Raw genomic sequence first — 18,637 nt, forward strand, 5'->3', positions numbered from 1 at the left:
GGTGACAGCCCAAGCCAAACTAAACAAAGTTCAGCGCCTGGCCTGTCTTACAGTTACCAGTGCCATGCGTACAACACCTACTGCAGCCATGGAGGCAATGCTATGCTTACTGCCTTTGCATCTTCATGTGAAGAAGGAAGCAGAGCTCGGCGCACTACGGTTGCAAAGGAGTAAAACCATACTCGAAGGTGACCAAATCGGTCATCTTCGCATACTTTGGGAATTCAATCTGACACCCTTAGTAACTTCAGTCTCTGACTGCATGGAAGCCAGGCCCAATATGGACGTTCCATATGAGGTGATTGAAACAGATCGCTCAATGTGGAATAATGGAGAGCCAGATCTTCCATCTGGAACTATCTGTTGTTTTACAGATGGTTCAAAAAGGGGGGCCTGCACAGGCTCCGGAGTCTACGGACCCGGCATCAGGGAAACTATCTCATTAGGAAAGTGGCCCACCGTTTTTCAAGCAGAAGTATATGCCATATACATCTGTGCGACAATATGCTTGAAACGAAAGTACAGGCATGCGAAAATCGGTATCTTCACGGACAGCCAAGCAGCACTACTGGCTCTCAAGTCCGCCAAATGCGTTTCCAAATTAGTTTGGGAGTGCAGCACAGCATTGAGGGAACTCTCCCGTCAAAACAAAGTTTTATTACTTTGGGTGCCCGGTCACTGCGGAATCGAGGGCAATGAATTTGCTGACAACCTAGCAAGACAAGGATCAGCTCAGCAATTTATTGGTCCTGAACCGTTTCTGGGCACCTCCACATCCGCCGTGAAAGGCGAACTGATGACATGGGAAAAGCTAGAAATAGCATCCCGTTGGAATCAAACACAGGGTTGTAGACAAGCTAAACAGTTTATCTACCCAAACCCTGCAGTAGCTAAAAAACTACTCCATTTAACTCGTAGTGAACTACGCACGATCACGGGACTCCTAACAGGACACAGCCCCGCTCTTTATCATTTAAAGAATATCGGCAAGGTATCATCTGACACCTGCCGCTTTTGTAACTCTGAACCTGAAAGTTCAGCGCATCTGCTCTGCTATTGCGGAGCTCTTGCATTATCAAGGCACAACTTCTTAGGAAGTTTCCTTCTTACTCCATATCAGGTATGGAGCCTAAATCCCAAAACGGTCATTGGCTTTATAAACCATGTAGTACCGAATTGAGGCACAGGATTACAACTATTCCGCTCAACTCCATCAATGAGTATGAGCGATCCGTAAACTGTGTACAGCAATCGGGGCCTGCCACAAAAGACGATCATTAAGACTGTCGCAGTGGCCTTTTAACCCAATGCCCTTCTGGCATACAAAAAAAAAAATTCCCACATATAGACAATCTAGGTTAGCAATAGCAGGTTAGCACAGGTTAGCAATAGACGAATATAACGACAATATCTACAATCAAAATTACCATACACAGGAACCCAAGGTTGAAACATACGACAGCAGTGACAATTTTAGACATTTTCAGACAAAATCATAGAGACATCGGACAGAGTAGTTAGTGGGTAAATGATAAATAATACAAACTGTTGAATATCTAAAATATAAATGTTCATAGCGATTCCTTGAAAAAGCTTTAAAAATAAAAAGCGAAACGTCGGAGAGTAACTGAAAATTTGTAACGATTTTAGTTTGACTACATACGCCATTTCCCAAAAAGTTACAATATTTATATACTTGATACGTCTCGTGGTTCATCTGTCTGCGCCACACTCCATTTTCCCTTCTGCCAACAAGTATGGATCGCAGATTTTTACGCTCAAAAATCGCAGGCACGCGTTAATCAGCTTCCCTTAGCGTCCATGATTCATGTCTGGAAAGGGCCGCTGGGAGGAGTGGTGTTCTGTAGAGCACCAGTTTTGTGCGAATTTACAAACTACGGGACTTCAGTTGGCTACCTATTCCGTAGAAAGCCAGATTCACAGTTGCAATCCGTCGTTTTACTTCACAGCTTACATCGTTGTCACATGTTACGAACGTACCAAGGTAGGTATATGAATTCCTCCACTACTTCATATTATTCCCCATTCAGTTCCACATTGGCACTAAGACTATTCGAATTCCCGTGTTCCCTGCGGCAACCATGACTTCATTTCGGTGGTGTTATTGGTAAGTCCCATTCTCACTGCTTCTCATCTAAAAGACCCAAAGGCCTTTTCCACCCCAAGTGACAATCCGGATTTTATTACGCTCTTATTAAGGCATTTATGACCAAAATTGGTCTTGAAACTGTAATAATAGTGCAATAAAACTCACATTGTTACTTGGTCCTGCTCTACGGTTGATGTCGATCATGTTGACGTCATCCGGAAAACCATGAAGCATGTGAGTTTTCGTGATGATAGTCCCGTTCCTTTCCACGTTTGCTCTTCGTATTGCACCTCCTAAGGCAATGTTGAATAGCAGGTTAGAGAAAGCATCCTCTTGCTTCAGTCTCTCTCACGTCCCGAAAGCGACTGACGTCTCACCAGTTATTCTGACGCATGATCCATCCAAAGTCGCATGACTCAGCGTAACTAGTTTCGTCGGAAAATCATGCTCTAGCATTACTTGCTATAGCACATTTCGTGTGACTGAAGCGTACGTCGCATTAAAACCCACAAATTGATGATTAGTCTGAAAGTTGTACTCATAGAATTTGTCTAGTAACTGGCGCAGGGTAAACATATGATCCGTCGTGGACGGATCTGACGAAAACGCCGACCAAGGACTCTACTAACGGTCTCAGTCTTTAAAACAGAACACGTGTTTATTTGTTTATTTGCTGGTGTAAAAATCATCGGACATTTTGTGGTCTTAATGATAAAAGATACTACGTATAACATAGTTAACATTAAATTATCCACGCAGTCGCTGTCTAAATGCCGTTGCTGTTATGTGGAAGTCAAATAATGTCGCCACCGCGTTGAAGCTTGCCGACATGAAGCGGATAGGGTCATGTTGTCCATATGACACATTACGCTGCGGTAAGAATATTAGATTCCTGGGCCGTAATGATCTTTGTGGTGCATATAAGTTAAGCTGCTGCAAAATGTTCGGGGCATCGGTTTCAGTGGAAAAAATTTTCCCGCATATACGGCTTGTGCTTCGAATCTTCTTTGCTCTAATGTTTGTATTCCGAGTAGCTGGCAGCGACAGTGCCAGAACACCAAAACCCAGAACACGGGGATATTTTATAAAGGGTGGCAACTAAAATTTTGGATTTTTTTAACAAGCTGTCAAAAAAAGACAAAGATACATAAATAAGATCTGATTCACCGAAATTAAAGATACATTATCCATTGTTGAAAAAAATTAGGGTACATTTGAAAACGGTTCGTATTCGGCTGTTCGGCGAAGCTTTCGTTTGACGTCGAAACAGGAGCGTTGTACGGCCGTCATGCAACTTTGCGAATGGATCTCTTGATTCTACCAATCAACTGTTTGCAACTCGTGGCTCTCTAGTTATTTTTGTACACCAAGTAACTCAACATCCCGAAGAAATCTTCGATTGGGCACACTGGGACAGATTTTTCGGGTCGTGTTTTTTGGGTAAAAATGGGATCGAATGGGTATTCAGGAACGATTGTGTTTTTTAGTGTAATGCGATGATGCTCTATCCGGTCAAAACACGTATTGTCCACCTGCATAATGTTTTTGTAGAAACGGGATCAAAATTTTCTTCAAAAATTCGTCTGGTGCATCTTAATTGATAGTCAAACCAGAGGGCTAGTTGTTGAAGAAACGAGAAAAAAAACGATGTCCATCTACGTCTATAATTTTGGCCGGTCGTCCACTATCTTGCTTGCAAATAGTTGTTGGGCATCTTAGGATATGGTAAAGAGTCGAAGCCGCAGCATATTCGCTTTTTAAATGTTGTACCGTATACTTTTGGCTGAGATTTCTGTTGCAGTTCGTAGAAACGTACAACGCGCTCCCGAATTGCTTCTTGTTTCGACGCCATTTTAAGCAAAACTGGGCAAGCATAAACAAAACAAAAAATATTAACAAAAAGAGGAGAGAGAGCTAACACTTACATACTCTCATTTCTATTTCAGCTCATTTGTTGTTGAGCATAAGGGCCGCGAAAAAAATTCAAAATTTTAGTTGCCACCAGTTAAACAGAATTGAGCAATGTAATGCCTCGATAGTTTTTACACTCGCGTCGATGTTATTTTTAATAATAGTTATTAGGCACTTCAGGCACTCCTCCGACATTTGTGCTTCCTCTTAGATCCTAACAATGATCCAGTGACTTCGTACAGCCGCCCACTTTCCGCTTTTAAAAGTTCAGCCAGCCAGCATGAGCCTCATCGGATTTATCATTTGTCAGTGCGTATACATTGGTTGCCGCTAAGTTGGCTTCGGGGTACGATGCTGGTCTAACAAGCCGTATGTCGTATGTTCGAATTTCGGCTAGGCGGTGCTGCTAGATAGAGTCAGTAGGATCGTTGCACTAGCCCCGTAACTGTCCTGTACTCTAATAGCCGGCTGCGAAGTCTGTCGATAAAGAAGGGTCAAGTTCTCCACAGCTGTGTTGAAAGATTCATAGCAGCAAAAAACTTAATGAGATTTCAAGCACCATGAAATTTCAACCTTGATCAGAAGAGCCGAACTCACATATGAATTTCTCTCGCTATTATACGCGATGTCTCTGTTGCTATGCGATGTGAACCAAATTCAGCTGTGAGCGTTTTGCTTAATTCTTCCACAGCTGGCATTTCATACAACGAAACAGAGAGCGAAAGAAAATTAACCGCCAGAGAAAACATCAGCAGCGAAAAAAGCTAGCATACATTCATGAATTAAGATGGCAAACATATTGGCGGAATTCACATTTTTCCTTCGCGAAAATCAACATTTTCTTAACTAGAAAGTAAATTTTGATTCTGCAGAATTAGATAAACATGTAGTTTAACCCTCCGTTACTCGCGCTGTTGTATTTTGTACAACGCCTGTAAACCGTTAACTTTATCTCGGTATATCTCGGGACTCCAGCAATAAAGCAAATTACTGTTTTCAGTCAAGTTGATCCGTAAACCAAGACCTTTCAAGCGGTGGTAAAAGTTTCATAAGTTTTTCACCAAGTGGCATTAGTATTCGAGTGAATTCTGTTGGGTTTTAGCATGCCTATAAATCAACGCGCGAGTAACGAAAGGTTAAATGCGTGTTTTAGTTTAACTTTACGATTTATTTTAAGATTCATTCTCTCACGCTCACTCACAGTTACGTGTCACACGAGAGAATGCCTATGCTGTTCAACAACAAATTTGTATGTATATGTGCATAGCTTCGGGTAGCAGTTGAAGCAAAGCAGAATGTGATCAAGCGGGAAGAAATATGTGTGAGTTTTGTGCTTCTTGCTATGAGAACAGAAAAACTCACGCGTGAGTTTTTTCTACATAGGATCAAGTTGGTTTCTATCTTAAATAGCAAGTAAGACCGTATAACAAAGGTTCCTTTCACCATTAGGTGGATTAAATCAGGTTTTATTTCAGATTTTGATTCTGCAGTCTTTGCCTAGTAGGGGCCTAGGGGGTGCCTTCCAAAAAAAGTGATTTTCGACCTGGTCGAGCCATTCTGCACATGGAGCCCCCGTGTTCCTAGTGTCAGTGGAGTTGTTGTGGAGAACTATTTTCGTCGCTTTCTCGGTCAGCATCCTTACGACGTGTCTGGACCACCGTAGCCTGCCGACTTTCGCCAGATGTGCGATTGAAATCTCTCCAAGCAGTGCCTGTCATACGCCTCCACCACTCTCCGCTTTCAGTTTGTACTCCGCCAAATGTCGTGTGCAGCCCTTTCCGCTTGAACACGGCAATGACGCGTATGTCCTTCATGAGCAGTATCCCGGCTTCAACTACATAAAGAACTACCGATCTAATAATGGTTTCGTACATTGTTGGCTTCGTACGGTCGTCGTAGGATAGGAGTTGGTTACCCTTGGTAAAAATTGTTCCTCTCTTTTCGATACCCGCCCGAATGATCATCCCCTCAAGAGCGATGTTGAACAGCATCCACAATAAGCCGTCACCTTGTCTCAACCCTCGCTGCCTCTCAAAGGGACCCGAGAGTGTCTCCGAGATGTGCACGAAACACACTCTCGATCCAATTTAACTATGATAAGTCACATCAGTTTAGGCAGAAAACCGTCTTTCTCCATTATCTGCCATATAGGTGGTCTCGATCGATTGTATCGTATGCTGCTTTAAAAACAATAAAGATGTGATTCGTGGCTTGTACTCCCGACGTCTAATCTGGCGAATGGTAACAACATGGTCCGTGGTTGCCCGAGCTCCATGAAGCCTGCCTGGTAATTCCCTAGGAACCATGTGCTATCGTTAATAGTCGGTGTAACAAGATCTTGGAGAGTACTTTATATAGGCGGCTTTACCAGCGTTATGCCTCTCCTTCCATCAAATCTTCTGGGAAATAACCCAGTGTAGAGCCGTTGCGTACATTTCATGGGCATATTTAAACAGCTTTTCCGGTAGACGGTCCTTACCAGTGGCTTTATTGGTTTTCAGAGAAAAATAAGGAGGGAATTATTTTTGAGAACATATACATTGAATTTTTTCCGGTTTTCAAATTCCAATGGTGAAACTTTCCGGAGGGGGCCTAGTACCCTAGGCACCCCCTCTAGCTACGCCAATGTTTACCAATGTAGGAGGCCACTTATCAATTTTTTTTTAAATCTTATATGTTTTTACAGCAACAGGCTTGAGAATAGAAGTATTGAATAATTGTAAAACTATACTTGAGCTTCGCTAAAAAATGTTATGTAAAAAGAAACTGATGATGCTCTAAACTCCAAAGAACAATAATAATCAAAGATTTTAGGTGCGCTCAAGTTTATTTACGTGGGAGTAAGATAACAACCGCGTAGGAAACCGCCTCCGTTTGTCATGAAAAGTGAAAAACCAATTAAAACCAAGAATCAAAAAGAAAACTCGTAAAAAGGTAATCCTTCATAACAAGTTTAATCACCTAAAATGAAATCAAAATTCCATTCCCTGTGCGGCAATAATTAGTGAAACCGTTTGCTCCCAAGTGAGCTTTCCGGCGAGACTAATTACAGACGCAGAGTAGTCTACCGACATCAGCAACGGCTACAGCATAGATGAGCATTCTGCCTATAATGACCTCTGATTACTGATGATTCATAATTCACAACGCGTCGCCGCCACAGAGAAAACACTGTCCGCAAGTGACGGACTTTGTCGATTAGCAACAACACTGTTCATCGAAGGTTACCAACGGCCGGCCGGTGCGCCGGAACAAGCAGTAGTGACAAGATTGATTACCTACTGGTGAAATTGGGTTCATTTTGGCTTAGTAAATTAAACTTGATTGCCAAAAGTTCGTAAAAATAGGAAAAAATAATCAACAAGTTCTAAGAGTTATGGCGGCGATAACTTTTGTTTTTCTACAGCTTTTATACACATGAAAGCATATCACCACAGTTCAGTTTAACCATTTAATACACTCTAAAAAAATCGACGCATGTCCTCCAGATGAAAAAGCAAGTAAATCTCTGTACAGCAGTTGACATGGCCTTCAGTTCTTAGTTAATATGAAGTTTTATAAAATTTATGGGATCGCAGGTAAACCGGTTCGTATTAGGGCTACCTACCAGGAAATCACGTGAATCATTTTATACCTAGGTACATAAATTTCTTCTTTTCGATATTTCCTATCAAAAGCGCTGCATTGTTTAAATGCAATGCTCTCAATAAATTATTAGTGAAAAGACAATTAGAAATATCACTTTTTTTTCGAATCTAATCAAGTTTCTGGAAAAATTATAACAGAAATAATATTTTTTTCTTTCTTTGTACTTTACCGTCTTACTTTTTCATAAATTTAACTAAACGTAAAGAAAGAAAGAAGGAAAGCGTAAAACAAATCTTGATGGTTAAACAGCATTATAAAAAGATACAACCCAACTTCTTAAAATTTTACAAACTAAAACCGCAATTCATTTATTTTTATTGGAATTCACAAAGTGAAGGGCCCCTTTAGAGACGTTCCCTTACTCATACGGAGAGAATAAAACCAGTCTAGCGGACAGGATATAAAAACTCGAACCCTCTTCCGACAGCGAGCCGTCTGTGAGTATTTTTCCCAACTTGCACAGATCACGTGCTTCCCGGTCAGTACCCACATCGATACTGTTGCGTTTTCCGCCCCATTTTTCGCTTGTCTGGAAACTTGCACAGGTGTGAGTGTGGGTGTGGGTGCCCTTGATCCAGTTCAACGAATGAATCCACGATTCAAGCATGCCAGAGAGAATGACGGTATGGCGGCACTCTTTCTCTTTGGCCATCGAAAGTACGATGGTTGTTTGTTGGAAATTGATGATACAGAAATGCGTGTCTCGATATGGACCGGAAACAAGCATAGCGAGACTCTTTCGAGAAGGAATGAAATGATGAAAAGAAGAAATTCTTACCCCAATTTTCTACTTAAGTTTGTAACTTTATGAGAATGCCTTCAAGTGTTTAGTTGTTAGGGAGGACTAAAGTTTTTTGGGCGCAATTTTCGAGTTTGCTTTTTGAACGTTATTTATGCATTATCTTGTTTAACAGTCATGCTAACGAGCATTTTTTCCCAAATATATAGATCATAAAGTGCCAAAAGACGTCTAGTGCTTGATCATATCTGACATTTTTACGAACAAAGTCGTTGTCACTAGAAAGAATCATTATTGTTCGAGATAAACAGCATGTTCTAACATATGGCATCTGTATGAGACACAACCTCAAAAAATGGAATAAAAAATAGATGTGTAAACCTATAAAATCTCCGGTGACCCCATGTGTAACCAAAAGAGATTATATAAAACGTAGAAGACCGAAAAATGCCAATACCGTTCGTTACCAAGCCTGGGTTTGATTGCGGGAGGCACCGAAAAGGGTCTTTCTCGCTCATTTAGCACGTGTTTCCAGCACGAAAGTGTCGGATGTAATCTCGATTTCGTATTTTCCGGTATGCTTTCCAACAAGACGCGACACTGTCATTTCGAGACCTGCAATAGATACCTACTACAACCGCTCTCTTCACTTCCCTCCAATGACAAGACAAAATATGGCGATGTTTATCAAAGTGGAACAAGATAGTGTGTGCATGAAATGGGCTCTATCACTCATTCCTTGTCTGCATACCAATTTTGGAGCTCTTTTACATCCTTGGGCCCATTCTGCTCGGCTTAGATAAAGCACATTGCTCTTCCTGGCGTACTAAAGCGCAATGCCGGTTTATGGATACAAATTACTGCATCACTTTGTTAATTGGCAGGCGACGGCTATGAAACGAATATCATGCTGCTGGATCTCGACAATGTTTCTTCTGTGTCATCTGCTCTCAATTCACACCAGATCGTGCTAACTATGCACACAAAGTGAAACACCGGGATTAGAGAAGGCAAATCTGAACTTATTTTCATGATTGAGTGAGTTCTGTTTAAGCGTGTAAATTCAGATTGTGTTATCATCTAAAACGCGCATTTATAAAATTGAATTAATTTACTGTACTTATTAAATTATCTATAGTTATTAATTTTATGTCTACGAAACTTATCCACAGAATCATTTGATGTTACGTAAATAAAACTTTTCTTGAGCATTAAATAGCGTCAAACTCATCGCGTTGATTTGTTCACATTGAAGGACATTTGCTAAGCTAGAAACGAATCGTTCACCTCGTTGAAACGATGTCATGATATACCTATACTATATCTGCGTTAAACTTTATGTGTAAGCTCCACGGATGCGATACGATTCTTATGCTGAATCACGATTAATTTATTCGGTAGTGAAAGTTTTTCCCCTGACTATGGAAAATTCATTTGAATAGGTATTCGAAATCTTGTCATTCCGTGGAGTGCAAATAAAGTTCTACTTGTTAAAGCTCATAACTAGGAAGCGCTATTCTGGAACGTCAAGCTTTAATCTCTATTTATAAAACAAATCCACTTTGCTAATATTATAAATTTTTCTGAGAAGCCTAGAAACTTAGAAAATCTTTCTTTGGCTATTGGAAATATCCAATTTATGAACACCTATTTTCACTAAGAGTCCACACTTACTAATATTTATGCCAAGTTTTAATTCTTTTTGATACATTGCAGTTCCAGTTACAAAGTTTCCTGAATATAATAAAGGGTTACAGGAGTAGGTACTGCATAACTATACCTAAAAGTATTACATTACTGGAGCCAAAATTAATTAAAAGTTATCAATGCTGGAACGAAAGTTTACCCGCACTGCTGTGCCGAGGATAAATCTTTTTAATGACGCTTTTGCAACGAGCTAAGTGTCATGATTTTAGACTGTATCGTTAAATATTTTTATTAGAGCTACATTTCGCTAACAACATTTTTTTTCCTGCTTTAGTTAGCTTACTACGAACATTTCACGTTCCCTATCCGTGCATGTCATTTTAGCACACAACTTGTAACAAGTATTTCCTTCAACAGATTCATAAAAATCGATTCGGTCTCGGGTGCTCCGCTCTCGGGTGTGAGAATTTAATTATCATCTTGTAAGAAAACTCCGAACAGGTACCAAACAGGATATGACTGGGAACCGCTTTTTCAGCAATGGGGTGTGTGAATAAGAAACTGAACGATATTCGAGTCGGAATTCAATAGCCCCTTAATTTAACGCCCGTGTTGATGACGAAGCCCGGCTCGTGCTATTTCCGTTAGGAACTTCTGCAATCATTTTCGACTTTTCCCTACCCCGAGCGGCTGGCTGTTGTTCAATGATTGATACGTTTTTTAGCTGCGTTTCTTTTAGAGGGAAGTCCTTCGAGTTCAAATTGCTTTTGCAACGTAGTAGGTAAAGGTCGGTATATTCTTACACAGCATTTCCAAATGCGAAGCAAAATGTGGTTGCAAAAATCAGCTAAACGTAACGAGGTGTGTGATTAATAGACATTTCTAGCAGCGCTCGTTTGCCTGCTCCATGCGTTCGGTCATAAAAAAGGGGATCTGTAAATTAATCTCGGAACGAATGAACGATGTTTGCCAGCAGTTCGATAACACATTTTAGTATTTTCAATGACTGTTTCGCTGATATCGTTTTTTATTCGTGGAAAAACGACTTATTTTGTACGTTCATTGTAATTTCAGTCGAAATCTTTGACATCAATCGAGACCTTACCTCATGTCTTGAGTTCTTGGTTTATAACGTGAATGCAAAAGAAAAAAGAATCAGGGGTATGAAATAGGGATGACAACGGAGAAGAAGCGTCAAACATAGGTCTACACTGATAATAAAACTTGGTTTATAGTACGAAAACGAGCGTTTGCTTTACGAATTCTTTCGTTGTTTTCTACCACGAAGTAGATTCGTAAAATCAATCCTGAATGTTTTGTACATAGTAACAAAGCTATATTCGTGCGAGTTATTGCATTTTACAAAATGGTTCGTAGATTTTACGAATGCACGAAAAGGCTGTCGATAAAAATAATACTAGATTTTACTATTTCCCGATAGATGTCAGCATGCTACATTACCGACACCTATCGAAAAATAGCGAAATCTGTATTATCTCTGAAAAAAAGCTGGTTTTATCGGGAATCGAACTGAACTCGTTTGTCATACTTCTTTACGGACAGCCGACGACGCCGCAAACCACAGAACCATAACTACTGCATACCAAGAAGGTCATAATTGCACAAGTCTATTTTCTCTTCATACAATCTTCGTATCCCGTTTTCGTCGATAATGATGCCAGACAACAACCGCGCATCAAATGGGTCTTGATGCAAGACAGCTACGAATGTGCTCTCGTAAAAAATACGAACCATTCGTAATAACAACATTTGCGGTAGACAATAAACCTACAAAAGTTTTTAAATGGTATGAAATTATTTGTATCAGCTACGAATATAGTTTTACGAATGTTTAAAAAAAAAACGAAATTATATTCTCAGTATAACCATCCCAAGTCCCTACCCGAGCAAGAGCGAAGAGCAAAATAATATCAAAATGTGCTATTGGAAATCGAATAACTCGAATCAAAATTTGGTCTTGTACAATAATATCAAAATTTTGCTCCTTTAAGGCCAAAAGAATAACTACTTGTGTTATTTGAACAACAAAGAAATAACATGATTATATTCAGAGTTTGAAAAAACATATTTTAGTATTATTAAGGTATTGAATTACAAATGCAATAGCACTTGAGGTATTAAAAAATCATTTTATAAAATATTTATAATCTAAAATCTCTTTAATCAATAAAAAAAACATGGAATATATTGAAAGTCATTTTAAGGTGAAAATAAGATATGATAACAAAATCAGTTATTAAACTCATCTTACAACCTCTGTTTAAAATATCTCGTCAATAACAAGATGTGTTATCAATGTTTGATATTGTTTTTATATTATTTTGGCCTTCGCTCATGCTCGGGTAATGCTTGATAAAGCCATTCTTGACTTGACTACTTGACTTGATTGGAATAAAATTTTACTTATATGTTGAATACCACGCAAGGTTTCATTTTCCATTTAACATATTTTTTTCATGAAGAATAACATTTCAAAAGGGAGTATTTAGAAATAAGACTTTATATTTTTTTACCTTTATATTACTATATAACAAAGGGTTAGAAATTGGTCGAAAAATGCGAAATTGACTCAGAAAAAAGTTCCTGATAATTTTAATCCGCATAACGATCTGTTTTTGAAAAATCACTTATACGCCAAAAAGCTCGGCATTCAACGGTTCCAGCTCGACACGAAAGGAGATAACGGACGAAATTATGCCCAGCAAAACTGGCTGGGAACAAAGGATCTTTGTGCGAATTTTTTTTCCAATTATCGCCACTTCATTGTGCTCTTGGCAACATCCAACGACGCAGACGATCACTTGGAATGGTGTCGGCTGATCGAGTCCAAGTTTCGTTTGCTGACTCTAAGCCTGGAGCGGAATCTACGAGTCAATGTAGCCCACATAAATCCTAAGCGTTTCAAATGGCACGAGCATACTCTGAAAGGCACAAATGACGAAGAGGTTAAACAGTTATGTACTTTATGGTTTATCGGATTGGAATTCGAACAATCCGATAATGATTATTGTATTGACTTGACGGAGAGCATTCAAAGTTTAACCGATGCAGTACTCAACCGTGCTGTGCGCATAAATCTTCTTAAGGATGGTATGAAAATCAAAGCTCGTCTCGTTCCACGAAAACATTTAAGTCAATTTTTGCATCCGAGCCTATTGAAGTGTGAGAGGAATACATCGTCGGCACATACTAGTGTAACCACTAGGACTAGCAAGCGCAAGCTCTCGTCAGAGATAAGCCGAATGGACACAGCGATGAGCAAGAAAGCAAGAAACGATCCATCAGTGCCTCAACAAAAAACAACAACGGAACCGGAAGCTATACCAGACCAGAAACCGGAAGCAAACCAAATACGATCAGCGAAATGTAAGCGCTTTGCTAGTATCTAAGATTTTCTGAGCGGTTTTTAGACGATTAGTAATACCTATAAGTTTTAAGTGACGTATCAATTAATAATCAATAAATAATTATAATTCTTAATTCAAATCAGTTTTTATCAGTTGGTAGACACGTAGAAGTAGGTGAAATTTGTTCGACTTGACTGTTGAATGAATCGTGGTTGCTCATTGTATTCGGATCTCTTTGATGTGCCTCTCTATCGATTATTACGGCATTTATGCATAGACATGAATGCATTTTATCGAAACTTTTCTTAACGTTTAGCTAGTAACGCTAGCAACCAATTCATGCAAAGCTGATGTTTTGCAAAGTGCATTTGGCAAACGAAAGAGAAGAGGCACAAAGAGAATCTCTTATTATTACTTAGGTCCTTTTGAAAAGTTACGCGAGAATTTTCCTGGTTTCCTATTCAATTTCGGTAGTAAGTCGTGCTTGTATGCCTTTTTAATCAAAACGAAACGAAATTCGAAACAGTACAAAGTGATTCCACGGAGTTTCGCAAATCGATTTTAATTTGTCATTTTTGATTTAGCTGAAACCTTGCATAGCTGTTATGTTTAAGAAAATATGTCATTTTATCATATCAGGTATTTTTTTAAGATCTAGACTGCTGTTTCAAAAGGGCCTAACCAAAAATGGTGCTAATCCATTAAATAATTTATATTGGAAAAATGATTCATTTGATCGAAATAGTGTCTTCAGCAAAGTTGTAGATGATAAAATTGCCTTTCTAAAACAAATATGTGCACCGTAAAACAAATTTTTTGTTGAAAAAAAAAGAAAATAAAAGAAAATAAAACTAGAAAGTTAAATACCTAAAAAAGCGCAGTTTTTAAAAATTTTATTTTTGACATGTTACACTACTAACAATGTCGAAACAATGCCCTCCTCGTTCGCCAAGGGGCCCGACTGTTTCAAAAAAGTTAAATTTTTAGCACGTTACAAGACTGTGTCGATGTAGTTTGGCGAACGACCATTGCTTCGGGTGCGCTGCTTCAATGTATTAAAAGTGTATTAAATTCTTATTTTCACTCACTTTCAACCAACAAAGTATAAAAGTTTCAATATTTGAAGACCTCGTGTCAGTCAGGGACTCCATTTCAACGAGAATTAGTCATTTCAATAACTAAATTTAAGAATAAAATTTTCTTTCCGAATGAAAACAAAATTGTTAAAATTTTCAGGACGTTTCGAGTTTGGTTGTCTATAAATAACAATTCAATTGAACTAATAGAAAGATAATTAAAGTAATAAATCATAATTTGATTTAATTTGGCAAAACTAAAAGTTCAGAAATAACATTCTATAAGAAATCAGTACACTTAAAATGCATTCTAATTGATGTGACCTTTCTCTAAAAACAATCTTGAGCCAAGAAATGAAAAGGAACATTACAATTGTTCAGCCAATACAATAGCGATTTTTCATCTATATACAACAATACCATTGTGTCGTAATCTAAACAGAAGCTAAACCAAAGTTTGCCGCAGAGAACCTGAACTGAAAGCGGAAACCGAATTAAACAGATCAACACTCTCGACAGGATAGCCTGTGGCCGTGTTGCCACGGTTTGCTATCTGTAAAATACCAACATGGAATAGAGTGAGTTTCGCTGGAATTGGGTGCTTTCGTATTATTAGATTTTCAGCAGTTCAATCGAGAAACAAAAAATAGAACACAGCATTATCGATTTCAAATTCCATTTTCTCCGCTCATTTTCACACTAGTAGTGTGCTATAGATTATCGAACCAATCATCCTGGTTATTTGTGCTCATGAAATGAGATTAGGTATATATGTGAATATTTAAAGATCATCAAAAGTGAGTAACAGAAGGCTCCTTTTCTAGGAGAAGGAGATGCTTCGTGAGACCAATATAAAGTGAACATTTCTAGATGAATGCGGAACATATTAGGGGGCAAATAAAAAAGAATAGAAAGCTGATACATATTGCAATGCATATCCATTTACTTAAAAGTAATTTAATGCAAAATGGCATGCACTTTTCAGGTTAATGATGCTGGTTTTAAAAATTCTTCATAAGCAGGGATCTTCTTGAAAATTTTCTTGCAATTTTCAGGAAAACTGTTTCTTCAAAAACCTTGCTTTTGACGTTTCAACATTCAACTGGTAGGTATATACATATAATAAAAATGAATACGGTACACTTTTCGGGACATTTATTCATCAGGGACAAGTCATCCAAATTCGGGACTGTCACAAATAGTTTTGGACATCTTGTCAGTATGGTCTAATTAACACACCATGCTATGTGCATAATATGTACTAACAACATTCTGATAATCATCTGTACTAATTAAACTTCAAGCATTTTGTGGGAATATGTTTGACTTTTTTGTTTGGTTTTCAATTCTTTCACTAATTGTCGTTTTTATGTTATGTGTTATACGTCAACCAAACTGACCTTTCTTATTAAAATACGACAAAAAATGCTCAGCGGTATAGCGACCTGCAAAGAAGAGTATAAACCTCATTCGCCACTTGTAAAATTTAATGGCATTTACCACATTCAATGATCGAACAGTAAAAATTCCTTCTGTCAATCGACCGGTACTGGCAAATGAAACGACATCCCATTGGCATATTTTCGGTTGTTATTGCTATTATATGAATGTATTTACCATTAATGGGCATATTTTTGAACACAGGAATCGATAGCACGCCAATGGTTTGGTGATGAGGATAAGCTGATGATGCCGGTTTTTCGTGAAGGGGATGTCCCCTTGTTGACGTTTAGGTACTTCAAAGTATGAGAGAAATAATAAAATGAAGCAAAAGGCAACGAAGGTTAATACTTTGCCGTACCTATTTGATTTCATTCAACAAAAAGCTTTTCAATGTAAAGTAAAAGAGACATTTTGCTCAGTTCGCGGAGATTAACGTACACCTTTCATGAGAGTGATTTCATTAAGACTTGTTAAGCCTGATATTTGAATGACTGGCAGTACAAAGTAGCATAATGGTTGGTTGATTCCACTCAATGTACATTAGACAAACAGAATAAAATAACAAAATGAATACGAAACAAGCTTTTACATGAATTCCCTAACATAAGTGAAATAGTACTTCAAGTAGTTGTTATAACTGTTAAAATCACAAAAATAAACTGTTTAAGCATTTGCAGGTACGTTTTGCCTTTCTACTATATAAATATATAGGGTATGTTGTTGCTTCGTCGTAATTGCTTATTCCCGTCCTATCCAACACAAATTATTGAAAATATCAGCATTTTTATAACACACAATGCAAAACTAGTTATTCCCTAATATTTTAGTTTGTTGTCTCTCATACGCGATCAATCAAAGTGAGCTGAGATCTATTTAAATGCTTTTTATCATTAAAGAAGTCCTACCAGCCAAATTTCCTATGTTTTTTCGTGCGACGAAGAAGAAAATGTCGACTAATCGTTTTAATTTCCGTCATTCATAAATGAAAATAACTCACGCAAGGCATTGTCGTTATTCTACAGCCAGGAAAACTTGCCTGACCTGCAGAAATTTTGCAGAATAACCTTTTGTCATGCCGTCCTACACAAATACATGCGCGTTATTTCGTAAGCGTTTTTGAAATTTTTAGTTCGGACGATGAAAAATTTTGATAGACGGATTTTAAAGCGGTACGACGAATTTATGAAATAAAGTCAGTTGCGCTATTTCAATAATATGCTTTAATAATAGCTTTTCAGTGATTTCAAAGTTCACGGATCGGAAGGTAAATGTGTTTTAGTCAAATCAGCACAGGAGTTTGTATGTGTGTGTGTGTGTGTGTGTGTGTGTGTGTGTGTGTGTGTGTGTGTGTGTGTGTGTGTGTGTGTGTGTGTGTGTGTGTGTGTGTGTGTGTGTGTGTGTGTGTGTGTGTGTGTGTGTGTGTGTGTGTGTGTGTGTGTGTGTGTGTGTGTGTGTGTGTGTGTGTGTGTGTGTGTGTGTGTGTGTGTGTGTGTGTGTGTGTGTGTGTGTGTGTGTGTGTGTGTGTGTGTGTGTGTGTGTGTGTGTGTGTGTGTGTGTGTGTGTGTGTGTGTGTGTGTGTGTGCGCGCGTATGCCACGCTTTTCAATCTCACTCACTTTTTTCGGAGATGGCTGAGCCGATTTTGATGATCTTAGTATCAAATGAAAGGTCTAGTTGCCTTATAGGTCTAAATATGAAAAAACCCGAATTAACCTGGTGTGACCTGGCCTTTCTACTGCATTTAAAACATATTTTTGTAACATATCTGCATTAATTAAATGACATACATCTTAGAATTCATTATTATTTTAAAACTACCAAAATATTAAACCAAAACCAAAATATATCAATCAAGGGTCGATTGTATTCAACGTACGTGTAATGCATGTGCGTATGTATGCGTGTGTGTATGTGTCTATGTATGTGTGCATGTATGTGTGTACAATTTTGCAATTTGCATGGAAATACAGGATAAGTGAGAAACATTTTATTAGTCACTTTCATCACTAGCTTTAATTCACGAACGGACTAGAAAGCAGAAAAGCGAAGACAAGCGGTTGATTTGGGTATTTACATAGGCAGCTTGGTGTATAGAACTGAAAATGCTAATAAATGGATTTTCCCGTATAAATTTATACAAATTTCAAACAAATTTTGCGCGTATCAGCTCTCTCGTGCCATCAAAACAGACTGGAAAGCGCTGGAAAACCATTATTTTTGCCATTCTCAAGCATGTTTATGGCGCCACTTTTGTATTGTTTCTTTGATCTCATCTCGTTTTCTTAACTCTCTAACGGACAACAACATAAAAACGATGCGATCAAACCAATGACTATTTTTTCATGAAGGTATTCAAAAGAAGCTCCAGTCTTGATTTTCATGCAAAAACAATTATCAAAAGGAGCGACAACGAGAAAGTCCAATTTCTCTTTCTAATATTCCATACTTTTGCAATTCAGATATACTACAAAATTGAAATCAAGCATGTAATTTAATCATGGAAAAATTTTGAGGTCAATCATTTTGTTCTAGATGCCCATTTTCATCGAAAGTAAAAAAGGAAATATTCACGCTATATTTTTTTTCAAAATTTTCCTCAATTCCTTTTAAAAGATGATAATTCTGACGCATAGTCATAATGCTGTGGCATTAATATCAAAATATTAAAAAATCGGTTCTGAACACATTTTTCAATT

This window comes from Sabethes cyaneus, chromosome 3 (genome assembly GCF_943734655.1).
Source record: "Sabethes cyaneus chromosome 3, idSabCyanKW18_F2, whole genome shotgun sequence".
Classification (NCBI taxonomy): domain Eukaryota; kingdom Metazoa; phylum Arthropoda; class Insecta; order Diptera; family Culicidae; genus Sabethes; species Sabethes cyaneus.